General features: G+C 40.0%; 1 long non-coding RNA gene across 1 annotated transcript; it reads left to right on the top strand.

Annotated features, from left to right (window-relative positions):
• The first annotated feature begins 1,079 nt into the window (after nt 1-1,079).
• Nucleotides 1,080-15,069, top strand: LOC134204212 (uncharacterized). The gene is made up of 3 exons (XR_009977809.1): nt 1,080-1,146; nt 1,875-1,946; nt 2,004-15,069. It is a non-coding gene; the product is annotated as an uncharacterized LOC134204212 (long non-coding RNA).
• Nucleotides 15,070-18,251: the final 3,182 nt, after the last annotated feature.

Raw genomic sequence — 18,251 nt, 5'->3', positions numbered from 1 at the left:
AGTTTGCATTTGTTGAGATTTCATTTGCCACACCATTTCAAAGCTTCATCGTCGTAGTCGTTTCTGGTAGCAACATCTGACTGTGCACTCTGCAGAAACGTTAGGGTGCTAAACCAAAAAGTAATACATGTCTGTTTTTTTATAACGAATTATGTTAAACACAATCAAATTTGGTTTTATTAGAATTTAAGTAGGAACATTATTATTGTTTTATTATGTACAAAATAAACCGAATTTAAATATTCGATTTGTGTTACAATGTTAGAATCCTGTAGAGTAATGGTCTTCTGTTTTACACTCTTACCTTCAACACACAAAAAAAAAAAAATTTTTTTGAAACTACTTTCGTATTAAATATTTTGTAGATTTTTTATGTAAGCAAGTGCTTATATTTGAAAACGCTAATAAGGCGAGTAGTAAAACATTTCCTTTTTTTCGAACACCCTTCTGTGCGCACCAAAATTGAAAAGCTTTCCCAATAAACTTCTGGCACAGCACGCTGATGATGTTAAACTCGTCGCCTGATTGTCATCATTTTTCCGAACCGGGAGAAAATTGTTTCCCCCCTTTCACTCCCGGATCGTTATCTTGAATCTCATTTCCGCGATTGTTATGTTTGCTGAGCAGTCCCTCTGTTCTCTTGATGTGTTTATGTACTGCTCGCCCGCAAAGCTTCTACTCTGCTTCCGCTTTCCGCTGCTAAAATCTCTGTACACATGTTCTTGTATGCTTGTTTATTTTTGGCGTTTGTTCAGAATATTCCGTTCGTTCGATTGTTGGATCAAGTTCAAGTTTCTGTAGGAAAGTGGATTAAGCGAAATGGGCAAACCAGCTGATTGCAGTTGAGAACACCGCTGCCGGTAATGAGTATTTTTCGGCAATCTCTCTCGCTGAAGTGTTTGTTCCATTGGGCAAACTGTTTTGTATTGTTGCAGTTTTTTGTGGTTCCTATTTTAATTTTATTGCTGTTCTTTCTTGGAAGAGATCGGAGCTAGCTGGGAAATGGAAAAATGGATGTGCCTGGTGAGATTGGACTAATCCCGGTATTTATTTTTTTATGCTTCCTTTTCCGCTTCGGATGAACTGCAGGGCGCTGCCAGACTGACGAAGGACGACATCGAGAAGGTGTTTTCGCTATACGACAGGGTGAGTGAGTACGGCTATAAATTGCAGCAGCATTGAGTGGGCAGATAAATCTAAATTGGCAAGAGAATTCAATGATTTATGTATAAAAGCTTTTTACTTGACAATAAGAGTAAGAAAAATATATTAAGCTCGTTTAGTGGAATGTATTAAACCGTCTAAGACGAATTAAGTACTGTCCATTTAATTCCACCAGTTAATTTTCGTTATCTTTGCAGATACGTATTTCGACCACAACTGTGTGGTCGTCTTCAGTGTCTTATTCTTGACTCGACTTGAAAACAATCGCAACACACTATTTATACATGTTAGGTTTAATCTAATCTTATTTGCCTACTACTAAGTTTCTACCTAAACAATAATGTAATTTACTGTATAGGTAAATAAAGTAGGCAAATAAGATTAGATTAGGTACCTAGCGTAGTATAAATAGTGTAAGTTGCGATTGTTTTCTTCAAGTCGAGTCAAGTACAAGACACTGAAGACGACCACACAGTTGTGGTCGAAATACGTATCTGCAAAGATAACGATAATTAACTGGTGGAATTAAATGGACAGTACTTAATTCGTAATAAGAGTAAACCTAAAGCGTTTTATCTGCACTAACATTTGTAAGTTATAATTTGGAAGTTATAAATTAGATATAAATAGTAATTAGCAAGTTTAATAGGAATCATTCTCATTCTACGAATGTTTATTATCTAATTATTTTCATCATTTTTATTGCGTAGGACAACAATGGATCCATCGAGAATGAAGAGCTTCGCGGCTTCCTGAAAGACTTGCTAGAGCTTGTCAAAAAGGTATGAATGCGAAGCTTTACACAAGTCAATTATTTTAATCTTTACGCCCACCTCCAGGACTACGACGCGCAGGACCTGAACGAGTTCGAGGAGACCATCCTGCGAGGGGTCGGCTATGACAAAGAAGGCAAAATTTCCCGCAAAGAGCTGACCATGATCTTGCTAGCGCTCGCAAAACAACCCCCAGAGGACGACCAGTAATATGGGGAATGCACTTCTCTCGTTTCGCACCAGCCGCCGCCGCCGTTGCATCGATCGTCCTCCAGTCACCACCACCGTCGTCTGTCCAGAGCCGGTTCGCTAACATCGGCCCTGGCAGTGCATCCCATTGCCAAGCTGCGTACGATGCTCGGTCTAGGGCACCAGCATAGTCAGCATGGCAACGGGTCCACCAGCGCTGGCAGCAGCAACTGTCCCGACAACGGTCACCCAACGGAACCATCGACTTCGGCGTCGGCGTCACACTCCAATGTAGAAGAACCACCCCTAGCAGCAGAAGATACCGCAAGTAGTTCAGAGCAACCGCAACAGCTTCTGCCGGTAGTCGTCGTCCACGATCGAGTCCGAGACTTCTATCGTCGGATCATGCGACGCGGCAAGAAGGAGTAGATCCAGTAGATCACACAAGCACATCCAAACAATTACAAACACCAAACACGCGCATTAGATCTATGCAACAGTAGGTCAGTTCCGAGATCTGATCTCCACCAAAAACCATTTATAAGAAGCTGAACGAATATTGAAGCAAATTTGCGTCTGGAATACCTACCACGCGAAATACCAGGGGGTTTGAAACATTATTGGCGAATCGATCGAGGAGAACAAACAAATTTCTGTAAAATTAAGGATCATAAAACGAAGATGACTGGGCTGTTTGATTCACAGCAACCCAGTAAGTGCCCTGAACAGTGCACAATTCAATCCGTCTTATGAAAATTGTCTTTTTCGGGATCCGAGATCCAGAAACACAAAACAAAACAAAAAGTAAAAAGATGAACAAAGTCCCAATTCAAGCTTCGGCCCGCATATAACTAAAATTTGTCTTTCAGTCCCTTCGTGGTTCTCATATCACTTTTCTATGCACTCAGATGGAACTATAGAATTGCTTGACGCTTTTATTTGTTATCGTTGGTCGAACCGATTTCATGTCTTTTGTGATCCATTCTGAATCTGGAACTTTTAAATCAGCAATATTTCGAGATTGTAGGAATTTTAGTTGTAGGGATGAGGCGTAGTGTCAAAATTGGCAAAAAACGGGACCTTTTAGTTTTATAACAATCGTCCGAATGACATTATTTGCTCGAATACCATTAATCCGAATGAAACAAATACCCCCGAATAGACATCGACAGAAATTGACTATTGATCTGAATGGCACAAATAGGTACAGTACTCGACCTACATCGCATAGCCAATCATTTGCCTAAAAATTTCTTGGAATTATCAAGAAATGAATGACTACTTCCTATTAAACAGTATTTCCTCTGAGCAGTGCACAAGAGTATATCTACAACGTCGCTACATCTATGCTTGGAGTATTTTGGAGCTTTATAATCGTCGTGACTTTATATGTACTTCAATTAAATATTGTTCATCAAATTCTTTCTTCCTATTTTCACACTACGACCTCCAAAATTTGCCGCGTTTTACACGATATACAATTTTGTTCTTTTTGTACACTGGACATAGCTCATGATTTATGCGCCTGTGCCATGCATCATTTCCTGGCTTCTCTTCCACGCTTCATATCCGTAAAGGTAGACCGGGAAAAATACATTTGCCCATCAGCATCTGTTACTTAATCCGTGGGGCGTGGGGCGCATTTGAGGATGGAGAGATGCGGCCTCGAACCGTGTATTGTGGCGTCAAATTGTTGATTCAGTGTTTTCTGTTTAGATGTAAACTAAATAAATGAAAATGAACATAATCCGTAGAGAACCCAAATTTCACAGGATCAGGAAATGTTATTGTTAAACGTGAAACAAAGTCAAAAGTGAGGGCACAAAGTTCATCTGGAATATTATAATACCTGATTATCGCCAAAAAATTAAACGTGCATGTCAGTTTGTCAGAAAACTAGCGCGAGCAGAGTGCTGTAGAAAGTTTTATCCGTTCCGTTTAGTAAAATGCCGAAAGAAATGTGAAAATTGGGTCTCGATCGTCGGTTCAATATGTGATATAGAACTGAACCACTTCAAACTGCTTCCAGGAGAGAGACTGTAAGTCGAAGCATATTGACCGTCACAACTCCATTATTATTGCTGACAGCAAGGTCATAGTTGGCAAACCTCTTTAGGTCAGTCCGCAAATAGTTAAGAAAGGGCGCCATATTCTCGAACGACAAGTTTAGCATTGTGAGATTGGATGGGCTGGTTAGAGTATGGCGCAAACCGAATAGAAAATTGAATCCAAAAAACAGCGACCGAGTGTCAAGCACGAAGGTGGTCATCAATATGGCGCCGGAAGTGGGTGGGACAAGTAGAACATGTCCTAGGAATGAATGTCTCTGGGTGGGATAGTCGAAGCAATGTCCTACCCATGATCATGGGTAAGCGCGTATCATATGGATAAATAGGGGCTTATATTCTGCTTAGCGTAGGAAGGGGAATTACTTTTCAAAATTTTGACGTCAGGAAAAGAAAACTCGAACGATGCCAACTTTTACAATTACTTTCAGAAAAAATATAACAGAATCGGGTCCATTGAATGCTGAGGAAAAATATATCAGGAAATTAATCCATTCAAATTCGTGCTTTAAATATTTGACCGATCCATTCTGGCACACTGATACTTAATGGGCTACAGTTCCTCGGCAGCCTCTTCCACGGCACGGCGATCAATCCTGATAATATCGATATCGTCCGCAAATCCCAGGAGCATATGCGATCTTGTGATAATGGTCTTGCTTCTTTGCACACCAGCTCTCCTAATCGCTCCCTCGAGTGCTATATTGAACAGTAGATTCGAGAGTGCATCACCCTGCTTTAATCCATCTAAGGTAACAAATGACGTCGATATTTCATCCGCAACCCTTACACTTGATTTCAATCCGTCCAACGTTATACGAATCAGCCGTATTAGTTTCGCCAGAAAACCATGTTCAAGCATAATTTGCCATAATTCATTCCGTTTCACTGAATCGAACGCCGCCTTGAAATCAATAATCAGATGATGTGTCTGCAAGTTGTACTCCCGGAATTTATAACATTTGATCTATCGTTGATCGGCCCTCACGAAAACCTGCTTGGTATTCGCCGACGAAGGACTCTTCAAGCGGTCTCAATCTGTTGAACAGAAAAAGGGACAAAATTTTGTACGCAGAATTAAGGAGGGTTATTCCTCGGTAATTGGCGCACTCCAGTCTGTGTCCTTAATTGAAGAAAGGGCAAATAAGGCCGTCCAACCAGCTAGCAGGCATTTCCTCGTGTTCCCATATTTTCGACATAATATGGTGGAGAACTTCATAAAGCTCCTCACTGCCTTATTTGAGAAGTTCAGCCGGGAGCTGGTCCTTCCCCGCAGCCTTTAACAGCTTTTTTAACCTCATCTAGTGTAAGCGACTCCACAGCTTGTCCATCGTCGCTAATATTTATTCTGCTCACCAATGCACCGTCACTTCCACTATCCAACAAAGTCTCGAAGTATTGTTCCACCTGGCAGCCACTTCGGTTTCTGTCTGTCAGCAAATTCCCTTGTTGGTCGTTGCACATGACGGGTGATGGCGCTGTCTTTCTCCGCACGCCATTTACAGACTCATAAAACCTCCGCATATCGTTCTGCTCCATTTTTTTTCCTGCGCATCGCTAATCACTAGTTCTTCATATTCTTTCTCCTTCCTGCGGTGTGATCGTTTTTTGGCTGCTCTTGCTTCCTTGTACTGATCTCTATTCGATCGGGTACCCGACACCAACATCCGGCTTCTGGCAACGTTCTTCTCGTCTGTCACTCTCTGACACTCCACATCGAACCAACCCGTCCTGGGTCACCTCTGTGCAGTGCCTACCACTTCTCGTGCTGTAGTGCTCACCTCTCCATGGATCGACTCCCATTGCACTTATCCGTTCTTCGAGCTTCTGGCGGTACTCAGCCGATACTCCTTCCGCCGAGAGTTGTAGAAAAACTGTCGCACTAGAAGTCCACCATACAACACGTTTTGAAATTAAGCCTCTGTGGTAAGTTATTGACAAACTACTAAATGATCGATAACATCCTTGCAGGAGTCACAAGCTTCCACAAGCAAGACCATTCTAGAATGTATAGTTTTTAAAATCATAAACCACTCTTCGGAATATTTTTTTGTGATGCTCGTTCTTTATGGCATTATTAATTTACTCTAGGATGGCAAAATCTCTACCAAACACAATATTTCAATGCTTTTATAAAACCACGCTCAGCCAAGATGACCAGGGTCTATCAGTTATTCCAAGAAGAAAAGACGTTGATGCCATGCGGCCCACTACCACTTGCGACGACTGTCCGTGAAGTGATTGTGAGTTTTTTATTGTATTTGCGGAAAACCCAAAAGCTAGCGGACCATAGGATTGCCGGATAGTCTCTTCTGTCCTCAGTTGGTCAAGGCTGGATTACAATAGCGCGTTGCGCTGAGATCGCGTCGACCCGTTGTTTTGAAAATATCAATTTCCTCATCGACCATTCCTCTAGAAATTCCTTCAGATATTTCTCCGGAAATTCCTTTAGGAACTTCTCCAAGAATTATTTCAAGACTTCCTTGCGGAATTGCTCTGAAATAGCTAGTGGGAGTTCCTCCAGGAGCTTCTCAAAGAGTTTTTTTCCAAGAGCTCCTCCGGTAATCCCTCCAGGAACTACACAGGGAATTCCTGGAGGGTATTTGGTAGGAATTTCATGGGATGTCCAAATGGGATTCATGGGATTCCTCCAGAAATTTTTCCGGTAGTTCTTCAAGAAATTCCTCCAGAAGTTCCACCGGCAGTTCCTCCGAGAATTCTGCTGAGAATTTCTCCGGGAATTCTTCCAGAAGTTCCCCCGGAAATTCCTCTTGGAGGAATTCTCGCAGGAACTCCGGGAGGAATTTCTGAAGAAACTTCCGGGAGAATTTTCAGAGGAGCCTCCGCAGGAACTACCAGAAGAATTCTCGGAAAAATCTTGAAACCTTTGTAGGGGTATGTGGCTGGACCATCAGAGGACCTCCGACCTCCGAGTAATTCTCTGAGATGTTTCTGGAGGAATTCCTCTATAAATTCCTGAAGAAGCCTAAATGAATTTCAGAAAAAAAAAACTGAATGAATTCCTGGAGGAAATTCCCAGAAGAATTTTCAGAGGAACCCCCGTAGGAACTGCCGACAGAACTACCGGAATACATCTCGGAGGAAATCCTGGAGGAATTCTTGAGGGAACTGCCAGTGGAATTCCTGTAATAATTCCAGGAGGAATTTCCAGAGAAACTCTTGGAGATCTCCCAGCTGCCCCCACCTACTTGAAATCCTGGCTACGCCCATGAAAACAAATGTGAACTGTAAGGTTGACAGATTTGGCTGCCAGTGTGTCCCTGATGCTGCAGGATATTTAGGTTTTCTCCCGCAAGGGATTTGGTAGACAGCGGTGTTATTGGCCCTGCCCTTCATTTGTTTCCCCAGTCCTGGCTGGCGATGCTTTTGTTCCATGCTTTCACGTCAGTCGCCGGAATTGAGGTGGAGAAATGTCAAACAGAGTTAATAAAACTATAAATAAAAACTTACAAAAATCTTTAAAGTTTGTGATAGTTGTTTGCATGTTTGGATAGATTGTAAGAAGTATTCTAGGGCAGGATTCATTGAATTCGTAAGAAACTGATAACATTTGAATAAATAAAATTTGATATCAATAATATTCTAAAGAAATTAAAAAATCCTAAAAGATTAACGTTTAAGGACAAACTTTACGGAATCCATTTTTTTTAACCTCGCGATTTCAAGGGCACCACCAAGATGAATACACAGCTAGGTGTTTCAATCTGCCCAGTTTATGGGCGAGAAGAAGGCGGGGGTGAAAAATTCATTTTCGGTGCAATACATAAACAAAACGGCTGGCTCTCCCATACTAAAATCCAAGATGGCTGAATCGTGAATTTGGTAGATTGGAACACCTAGTGGTGTATTCATCTTGGGCACCACTATCAATACTGAGCACCTGTCATCTTTTTGTTCTACGCTTGCTGCTTCTTTGTTTTATATTGGTGCCTCTGAACATGCGAGGTAGTATTTTTTGGCTTCTGGACAGTTTCACCTTAAGAACGATCTAAAGATATAAAAGTTAAAGAACAAAATTTCAAAAGTTATTGGAATTGTGATTTAGTTTTTTGGTAGGAATTTCTGGATTTGGATCCGCATAACCAACCATTTCTGGAAATCATGAGAATTCCAAGATGTATGTCATGCTTCTGTCACGTAATTCCTAATAAATCCTTGAAATGAAACATTTATCCTGAAAATAGTTAAATTAAATCCTGTGAATATTCTGGAAATATTGCTTGAAGCCCTCAAGAATATTAATTAACCACTTAAGTGGTTTCCTAGAAATAATTTTAACAGAATTGATTGCAGGTAGGTGGTGAACCGATTTCTCCTCAGCAAAACTGTTGCTCGATCCGGCATTTTTTTATTCGATCGACTTTTCTTTCCTTGGCCACCAGCATCTCGGAACGAGGACGCGTCTCTGGTGGCCATATTCTAAATTTTGGTGCTTTTCGTGCAAATGGCGACGGAAACCTGACGTTTATTGAAACAACCATTCCAGTATCTGATAGATGATGGCTTAACTTGTCGGGCATATAGCGTGATTTTCTCAGATAGTGCTTATTTTGATAGGAATTTACATTTTAAACGTTTGTTGACAAATTAAACATGAACCAAATCGCAAATTACTCAGGAAATGTCAGAGGCGAAAAACGTCCGCATTAGAAATTAGAAGGTTGTATCTGAGACACGACCGCCAATTGGGCGCACACTTCCGAATATGTTTACTGACGCTGATCTAAGGCTGCTGTGACCGGCGCCGTGAGATCTCAATGTAAATTGAGGATTTTATCCCGAATGTTAAGCCTACGTAGATCTCAATTGGATATCGAGATCTTAATTGAGTAGCCAAGATCTATTCATTTGATTGACTTTTAGTGGATATAATGTCAGTTTGAAAATTTGCCTTGTATCAATTTATGGAGTCATCTTTAGCTAAATTTTTCATTATTCCGACCACCAGTCATTCAAATGACGTGTATTTCAATTGACAGGATAAAATCTTTTAATTCAAGAGATTAACTGATCAACGGGGATGGCATGGAAAAATAAAGGGGCAAAAAATGGCTGACTAGATTTACTATTCGGCGTTCAAATTCATGAGACGAAATTTATTAGCACTGGTTATGACAGCTATCGAATACATCTTTGCCATTGAAGTGCTGTCATCAGGCGTCCCCTGCGACTTTACTGTATCATTTATTTTTTAAAGAATGAATATGGATTTATTTCACTAGACGTCATGCATTATTTGCGGTTGTGTTTGTATTTTTTTTAATGTTTTGTTTATTTGAGAGGCTCATTAGCCGTAAAGCGCTACGGAGCCGAAATCATGTTTCTAGTACAATTTTAATCTTGATTCTTATAAATAAACTCGCGGTTTGGTCGAGGTTAGGGAATACAATAATACAAAGGGAAAGGAGGGGGATTTAAGGTGACTCGGGGAAGCACTACACACCGTGTTATTTTTCCTATCTTTTGTCTCTTTCTAGCATTATCACCTCGTAACTTTGGAGCGGCATATTTCCGTTTTTAATTGTTTGATGAAACTGTAAATGTATCAGCATGTAGATGGAGAGTAAGCACGCGCCGCTGATACATTTTCAAAATCATATTTGTTGTAGAAAAAAAATTAAGCATTCAATGATGAAAATGATGACGATTTGATGATTGTTTGTGCTTCCCGTATCCCCTTAAGGTATTGACTAATTACGATTCTAATCGTTACATGGATTAGATGCTTAACGATGTTTCATCTGTAACGGAACAAACAAATATTTTCTTGGGAGACAACAAGAGGAAGAAATACTAGAGGGAATAACGACAGACATTGATGAGCAACAAGAAGAAAACATTCGTGATGGGGTACGACAAGGGGACAATGGTTACAGCCTAACATCTGCTACTTTCAAGAATTGGTGGACAAGGGACATGTATTCGAGGTCAAGACCCGCCAACACTTCCCTAATAGGTTTTCGTTGTTTTCCTCGGACCCGGAGATGTTCTTTTAGCGTAGATCTGGGGCCACGATGCTCATCGCACGCCCACGCGACATGGTTAATGTCCGGATAATCTGCGCCGCAAACACACTCAGAAAAGATGTGCGTTTAAAGTTGTGTTTGTAATATAGAAAACATTTTATGAATTGTTCATAATGGCGGTCCGAAAAAAGATCGATTTCTTACGAAGACAAAATTCAGATTCATGTGAAAAAAATGCACTTCACTGTTTCTGACGCCAACGAAAAACATTGCACCGGGCCTCTTCGGTGAGCGCTTGTGACAGCCAAATCGCACCAAGCGCCAATGAAAAATTACCCTTTTTCTTGTACAAATTTCCGTGTAGCAATTCATTCATTCGATCACAAATCGTATTGGATATCCTTCTACCCTATAACTGAGGATATCCAACAACGAATGTACGAATGAACTGATATGAATAACTATTAGTTTTCATTCTACGAGCAAAATATCACCCAAAAAGGCGCTTGGTACGGTTTCGCTGGACCCCGACCATTTGCACTTCGAAAATTATTTGTCACATCTCTTGTGTAAAATGATGGTTCTGAAAAGCATGGAATTGTTTTCAATAATGAGCCTTTTCAATCATAAAAGTAACGAATCTAAAATCAGACTCGTGAAAAAAAAATTCACCCAACTGCCAACGTCAGCCTCTTAGTGATTTGAGACGTCATCCACGGGAATAAATTTTTGCAGTGTTCCCCTAGACGAGGGTTTGCGCTGCTACCGAGACCAAGCGATTATGATTTGCACTTTGAAGAAAGTGCCTCGACCCTGCTGTTTTGCTCGGCAGCACTGACAGCGAACGAATGAAAGGCGGAGCCAGCGAGCCAACGCAAATAGCATCGGCTGCCTGATCCATTGCAATCGGATACTGGCTAGCTGAGGTCCTGTTTTCGCGACCAATCGGCAGAACGAAAAAACGGTTGCGACGATGGCTGCAACGGGCACTACAACAAACGCTCAACAATCACCGTCCGTCTTCTGCTTCCGGGCGAGCTAGCCAAGCACGCCGTCTTGGAGAGTACTAAAGACGCCACCAAGAACAGCAGCTCCAAGTGAACAAGAACGAGGTCGTAGATCCACCCAACACGGCTTTCTCCAGAGTCCCAGCCGCGCTCATAAAAGGGAGGGTTTTCGTACCGAAAATCAGATTTGAGAAAGAAATCCACTTCACTGCTACTAGCCACTCGATGATAAATCGCTGAAACACGTTAGACACCATTGAACTGCTTCTACCGGTGTCATCGTTGTGACAGTAGTGTGCAGCCCTCGTGTCCGCTCTCCGTGAAATCTTGAATGAGCTGAGAATTAGAACCCAGTCTGTAAGTTGTACGATTTTGATGTCTGTGCTCATAATACATGTACGGGATTTATTGGTTTACCGGTTTTAACATTGGTTGACGAAAATCCAATTTCCAATAGATTGGCGATTTTAAATTATCGCTGATAAAAGCTGGACAAATTCTTAAAGAGTTCGTCTATCGATTGATACCAAAATCTCCCAATTCGATCGGAAGACAGCTAAGATACTATTTAGTCTATATTTTCCGACCACTTTTCGTGACGGTCCACATTTGAATCTACAGAATGACCCTTCTATCTTCCCGAAGGACGGAATCCAAAGTCGAAAAAATCCAATGATAATATTTGTATAGCGTGTTGAGTTCTCTTTGGCCTCATCATGGCTCTAACAGAACGTATCCTTCACGTCGTCATATACCCGATAACCCGTTGTTTGGGCCATTCTTCTTTCACCGGATAACTCGCTTCATTTTTTTCCCGATCGCCACGAAGGCAACCCCACGATCTACACTGTTGTCGCCACTGTAGAAGATATTGGTACTTTGGGTCAGCGTATTTGAAAAATTGTTGCCCTAGCTTACGCCTGCCCGATCCAGGAGTACTCATTTTCCATGATACGACACTCCTATCATTGTCCTTGATTTGTTGCCGGGTCTATGGCCGTTGGATCCATCACTTTTCTTGGTAACAGAAGAATTTGATGCATCGTTCCTAAATTTGCATTGTCAGCATTGTCTCTGTGGGAGATGTAATGTCAACAAAATGAAAAGAAAGGAATAATTTATTTCGTATTTATAATGATTACATATCAAACGGTTGAAGGCAAAACGAAGAGCTCACTTGAGTAAAAAAAATTTCGTTTCATGTTCATTTCTACTTTCTACTATACTTTTGGAAACAAATTTGAACATATTTAAATTATTTGTTGTTTCTCTAGAACGAACGCCAACTAAGGATTATATCAGTAAAGAATAACGTAACGTAATAACGTAAAGAATATTAACGCCTCTTCCCTACCCTTGTAACATTCCAACATGGACGTCAATATCGCACAATTATAGAAAAAAAAATCAAGTTTCCAGATTTTGAATGGACCAGACCTTTTCATTTCTTTTTATATTGATTTTTTTTTCTTCGAAACCTAATATCTATTAAGTCTATTTAAAAAAATCAGTAATGTATTAATTCACTAAATCAGCAAAAGTTATAATAATTTGTAATGTGTTTCTTTTTGATTACCAATTTCCATGTGCTGCTCACAAAAATATGCTATGAGGTTTTGCCTATTTGGCCCAAATTTCCTATTTATAAGCTAAATAATTTCTGTTTTGTGTTATACATTGCATTTTTATGTACTAAGAATTTACTTCAAATGAATAATAAAGAACGAACCAAGCGACGGTGTGCTAAAGGGCTTAAACCTTGAACCGTTTTATCATTTTGTTTGACCTATGCCTTCTTATGCCCATTATTTTTATTCTTTGAAGAAAATGGAAACCAATTGTTTGATTTGAATTATATTTTTGGATTTTTTTTTCAATTTTGTCATTAAAAAGAACGCTATTAGACACTTCCAGTACGTTTTGGGAAATTATGTAAATTATCATAACTTTTGACGGTGGAGTCGCAAATGTTTATTTGTTTCATATTTAATTATCCAACATCATTTGTCAGTTTTCAATAACAATTTTAGCTTTCATGTAGATAGTCCCTTTAAAAAATCTCTCTCAACTGTCTTAAAGATGAAATTCTCAATTCAAAACAAAACTTCGATGAAACAATAAATGAACACATTCTCAGGCCTATCAGCTAGCGATCAGAGTAAGCCGAATGATAGAGGGGAAATAAAAAATAAAAACAAAATGCATTAAACATTGAAAACAGACAGAACGATATTTAGAATAGCAGGAATGAACAGATATTCAGTATGAGAAATAAACACAAAAACACTTAATTAACAAATGTTAGATTAGTCGGATATAACAAATCAACAAAATGACGAAGCGAGACAAGCAACTGAATATATAATTGATGTGGCCTAAGCTAAAAATAAATTCATTTCCAGGAAACAAAATATTAATAAAAACCAAAACCAGACGAAACAAAACAGAAAAGATGATAAATAATCAAGAGTTTCATGTTTCTGTTAGTTAAGCTGAGGAACGTTCAACGAACAATAAACTAGGAAATTCAATTCAAACATACAGAGTATGTTCCATGAAACATACCTTCGCAAGAACCCCGTGCCAATAATCATTATAAGAGAATCGGTTTTAAGCCCTCAACCCGAAAAAAATGGATCCTAAAATGCATCACTTGTTATCTCTAAGCGTATACTGAATAACAACTAAATTTTCCCTCTCCTGTACACTAGAAAATAAAACACATGATGATGTTGATGTTAACTCGTGTCTAAGACAACTACAAACCTCTCTTTCTCAAATTGTACCATAAACCGGAATATAAGAAACTGTTGACCCATTCTCAAATTCTATATCTCCTTAGAATCGAAGCAAAAATAAAAATATTACAGATGCTGTATTAACTGTTACTTGTTCTCAAATCAAAACCCTATATGTATCGCTGCTATTTACTACTACTATCCACTACTACTCACTATACTATTTCTATGTTTCGAAAAACAAAAGATTGATAGAAAAAAAATGGAATGTGAATGCGCATTGGAGCGGGTCCAACGATTTGGAAAACAGAGAGTTTTTGTACCTTTTTACTTCCCTAGGTGAATATCAAAACCAATTATCAAACTTCTGAAGTGCTGAAAACGAGACTTTTACTGAACCAAGCTCTAATATCATTATCATAGAAGAATGAGAAACTGCGTATAATGCGATTGCTGGACATTTGATTTTGATTGCGCGTGTGCAGGTCTATTAAAAGTATCAAAATCCAATTCTTTTTCCCAATGTCCACTCTCCACTCTTTCCTCTATCAATTATAAACGAACGCTATATGAAAACTGCTAAATGGAAACAACAAGTTGAATATTGTTGAAACTATATGTAAAGTGCAAATTAACAAATCCGGCCACATAGTTCCAGGCTCCGTGCTCAGAATGATGTCTGAGTGTACAACTGCCACTCAGGTTACCAACAAGCAAAGGAAGTTGAAGCGTATCATAGCAAAGCATGTTCTACGATCAACTAACATGATGCGGCCGTTGATTATCTGAGTGGCAACCAATTTTTTGTGTTGATATACTGATTTTATACTGAAAGAAGTAATGTTTTTTTTTAGGAATCCTTAATGTTTATAAAAACGAGATGATTTTATGATGTACTATCATAATTTTGTTTAGTTTAGTTTCTATATCAAAAATATTTCAATATAATGAATTTGTTTAGTATATTTAACTTATCAAAAAATGTGACTAAATTAGGAAGCCGGATTGCTTAGCCTCAGTAACAAAACTATTGGTTATGCACTTTTTAAAGAAACTTATATCTGTGAAAATCTTTTATGTAAGTGTAAAGAGGCAACACATTGTTAACTGGTGAAGATAGAAGAAATATATTATGACGAGATGCATCTAACGCTATTTATCTGATCCGAACATATACAAAAACTTTAACCTTCTAAAATTAGAACTCCATCTAATTGGTTTTCGAGATAGATTATCACTTCAAGATGCCCATCCAGAGTTTGTAATGCTCACTCAATATCAGGAGCACAGAATGCTCCCTCGCGAAAATTTTCGGGGAGAAATCGCTTTTCGGGAAAGAAAAACAGCCTGGAAAGTGATAACCTTTTTTCGCACACTTCGATTGCTGCCAAATGTTGTTTTGCTCTTTTTCTTTGATATACGAGTCTTTTCGTGGCATTCTAAATGCAAATGGTAGTAGCTTATGTGGAACAAATAACTTAACGCTTTCATACAGATAGCGTGGTTGTGTGGCTAGAGTAAGCGCATCCACACAGCTATTATTGTTACGAAAAAGAATTTTCATCTAATAGGCAAGATGGTGGCTTATCTGCCAAGGCTAATTCTAGCGAAAAGATTGAGGAAAGATGATCCTCAACATAAACAACAAAAAAAAAGATTTTCCATTGACCCGAAAAAAACGCTTGCTTTGGTCTCATTGAAACGAAAAGTCGAAACCCTGCTCATCATTATCAAATGATTAGTAGACTGGCCCAGCTTAGTAAAGATAAACATTTTTTTTGTAGAATTCCACGGGGCACTCCCCAGGATTGTATCTTTTGGTGAGAAAATCAATCTCTCAAAATTTCAGGTCAATCGCTTGTTGCATAAGCTGGCGCATCTGATTTGAAGTTCGTATGGGGATTTCAGTCAAAATACAGTCGACTCTCTTCATATCGACTTTCTATAGAACATATTGCATCTCGATATCTCTCCTTATGTCGATGGTTTGCTTAGTGCCTTCAATCTACATACATTTGTGCTTTCTACATCTCGATAACTTACCTATCTCGATATATCTCTATCTCGATGTGTTCTGATCATATTTTGTTCAGGATTCACTCTCCTTATGTCGATATGTTCAAATTTTCAGGCTACTAGACCATCTTTGGACAATAACAAGCACATCAACAACAAGAAACGGCATTCGTTTTGTTGCCGTTTTTCATAGCACCGAGTTTTTTGGAGCTAGTACCCATTTCAATTTTCCTTCCATTCCTCGATCTCTCCCTATCTCGATGGTCCCTTCAATATCGAGATGTGGAGAGGCGACTGTAATAGGAAAATATATCTCCGTCACTCATTCGATCAGGAAATTTGTTCTGATTGCTCCATTGTGCACAGAATTGCAAAAAGGGCAGTTGGAATGTTACAGAACATTGTACAATGATTACTTATCCCTCGGCTGGATTGTGTAATTTTGGAATAATTGATCAAATCGCATTAGCAGAAAACTAGATAAAAGATCATTCACTCATCGTGCAATGTTCTGTGAAATTGTTCTGAAACAAAGGGGACAAAGGACTTACGCTATTACGCCATCATTGCTAATTGGTGCATTGACCGGAGTAGAAAGGACTTTCGCCATTACACTACTATCTATTTTCGCGCCAACTTGGTGGCGCATTTGGGATTAATTGGAGTAACCAGCAGATTATCAGCGTACAAGGCCTGTAAGACAGGCTCACAAGGTGAGTACCTGTCCAACAACTCCTAATAAGGTTTCTGGTTCCTTTTTCTGTCCCAATCGGTATTTCTTGTGGCGAGGACTTGACGGTTAAGTGCGGTTGGGCAGAACGTCTTTATTCTGGATCGGAAACTGCTATCGACGGCTCGACGGTGGTCTTTTGGCAGGAGCTTGGCCTCTCTTGTGGTACTAGAAGGACTTTATCATACAAGGTGGAAGAAGTGGTACTTGGCTTCGTGGTATTGGATACGATTCATACATTGATTCGCCATTTTGATTTGGTCATCGAGTTGATGAATGCAGGTTCCAGAGAGATATTAAATACAAGGCCTTGTTGACAGGCTCACCAGGTGAGTACCTGTCCAAACCCAATACTCTCTCTTGGAAAGGTTCCCCGCTTTGCCATACATTCACAGGACCCTCCTGGCCGATATTATCATCATCTCGACGCAGCATGGGTGGAAAGAAGCTGAAGGCCATGATTCACGTTAGGGACAGCGTCGTGGATTTCCTGACCCGAGCAGAGAAGTTCCTGAAAAGCACGAAGGCAGAACCAAATACGAGTTCGGCTAAAGAAGTTGGAGGCCAAATGGGAGGATTTCAAGAGAATTCAAGCAGACATCGAATCAGCGGAAGACTACGAGAACAATCTCGAGATGCGAATAAAACTTAGGGCGAATTTCGAGGAAAAATATTTCGAGGTAAGGGCAGGGATGGTTGGCAAGTTACCGCAACAGACGCAAACGCAATCGTCAAAAGGGTATTCTTTCGTTTCTCATTTGCAATCGACTAACGTAAACGCTTTCATACGACATCCTCAAATAAACCTTCCTGAGTTTGATGGAAGTTTTGAAAAATAGCTACCCTTCCACGACACATTCAAGGTCCTGATTGATTCCGATTATCTGAGGGGTGAAGCGTTGAGGTTGATCGATTGTTATCCGATGAGCGAGGCAAATTACTGGCTACTTGCTGAAAAAACAGCATTTTAATGCAATGTTTGAGTTCCCGTTCCCGAAAGTTCGGAAAGAGTCTACTACATGTATCCACGATGTCATCGATTTTCTTCGAACGCAACACCAAAATCTTGGACCAGTTAGGAGAGCAAACAAGTGGCTGGGGTGCGATGCTTGCTCATCTGATGATCTCGAAGTTGGACGAGTCTACGCAGAAGCGCTGGGAAGAGCATGTGTCACACGTACTGTACTTGTTGACCAAAAGGTACCTCTTACCCAGGCTCAATATTCTTCAATCGGGCTGAAGCCACATCCTTCCAAGATCTCGGTTAACTCGGCGACCGAGCGAAAGCCTTCAAACTGCGTTTCATGCGGAGAGCAGCATTTGATCTCGCAATGTTCCTCCTTCATTCAACTTACGGCTGCATCTGACCAATTCCAAAAGGTTATGCAGCAACTGCTTGGGTCGAAATCATCTAGCGCGTGTATCTTGCTCGGTGCAGAACTTGCTCCAAGAAGCATCATACCTTACTGCATCCGGGGCTCCCTGGTTCAGGTTCTACTTCCAGTCCTGTTTCGGAAGCTTCAAGGGTTCAGGGGATCAATGGTCAAACTTCAATTGCTTCGGAAGGTACGAGGTAATAAT

Source organism: Armigeres subalbatus, unplaced genomic scaffold, assembly GCF_024139115.2.
Source record: "Armigeres subalbatus isolate Guangzhou_Male unplaced genomic scaffold, GZ_Asu_2 Contig455, whole genome shotgun sequence".
NCBI classification, from domain to species: domain Eukaryota; kingdom Metazoa; phylum Arthropoda; class Insecta; order Diptera; family Culicidae; genus Armigeres; species Armigeres subalbatus.
This window is presented reverse-complemented; position numbering and strand designations above follow the sequence as displayed.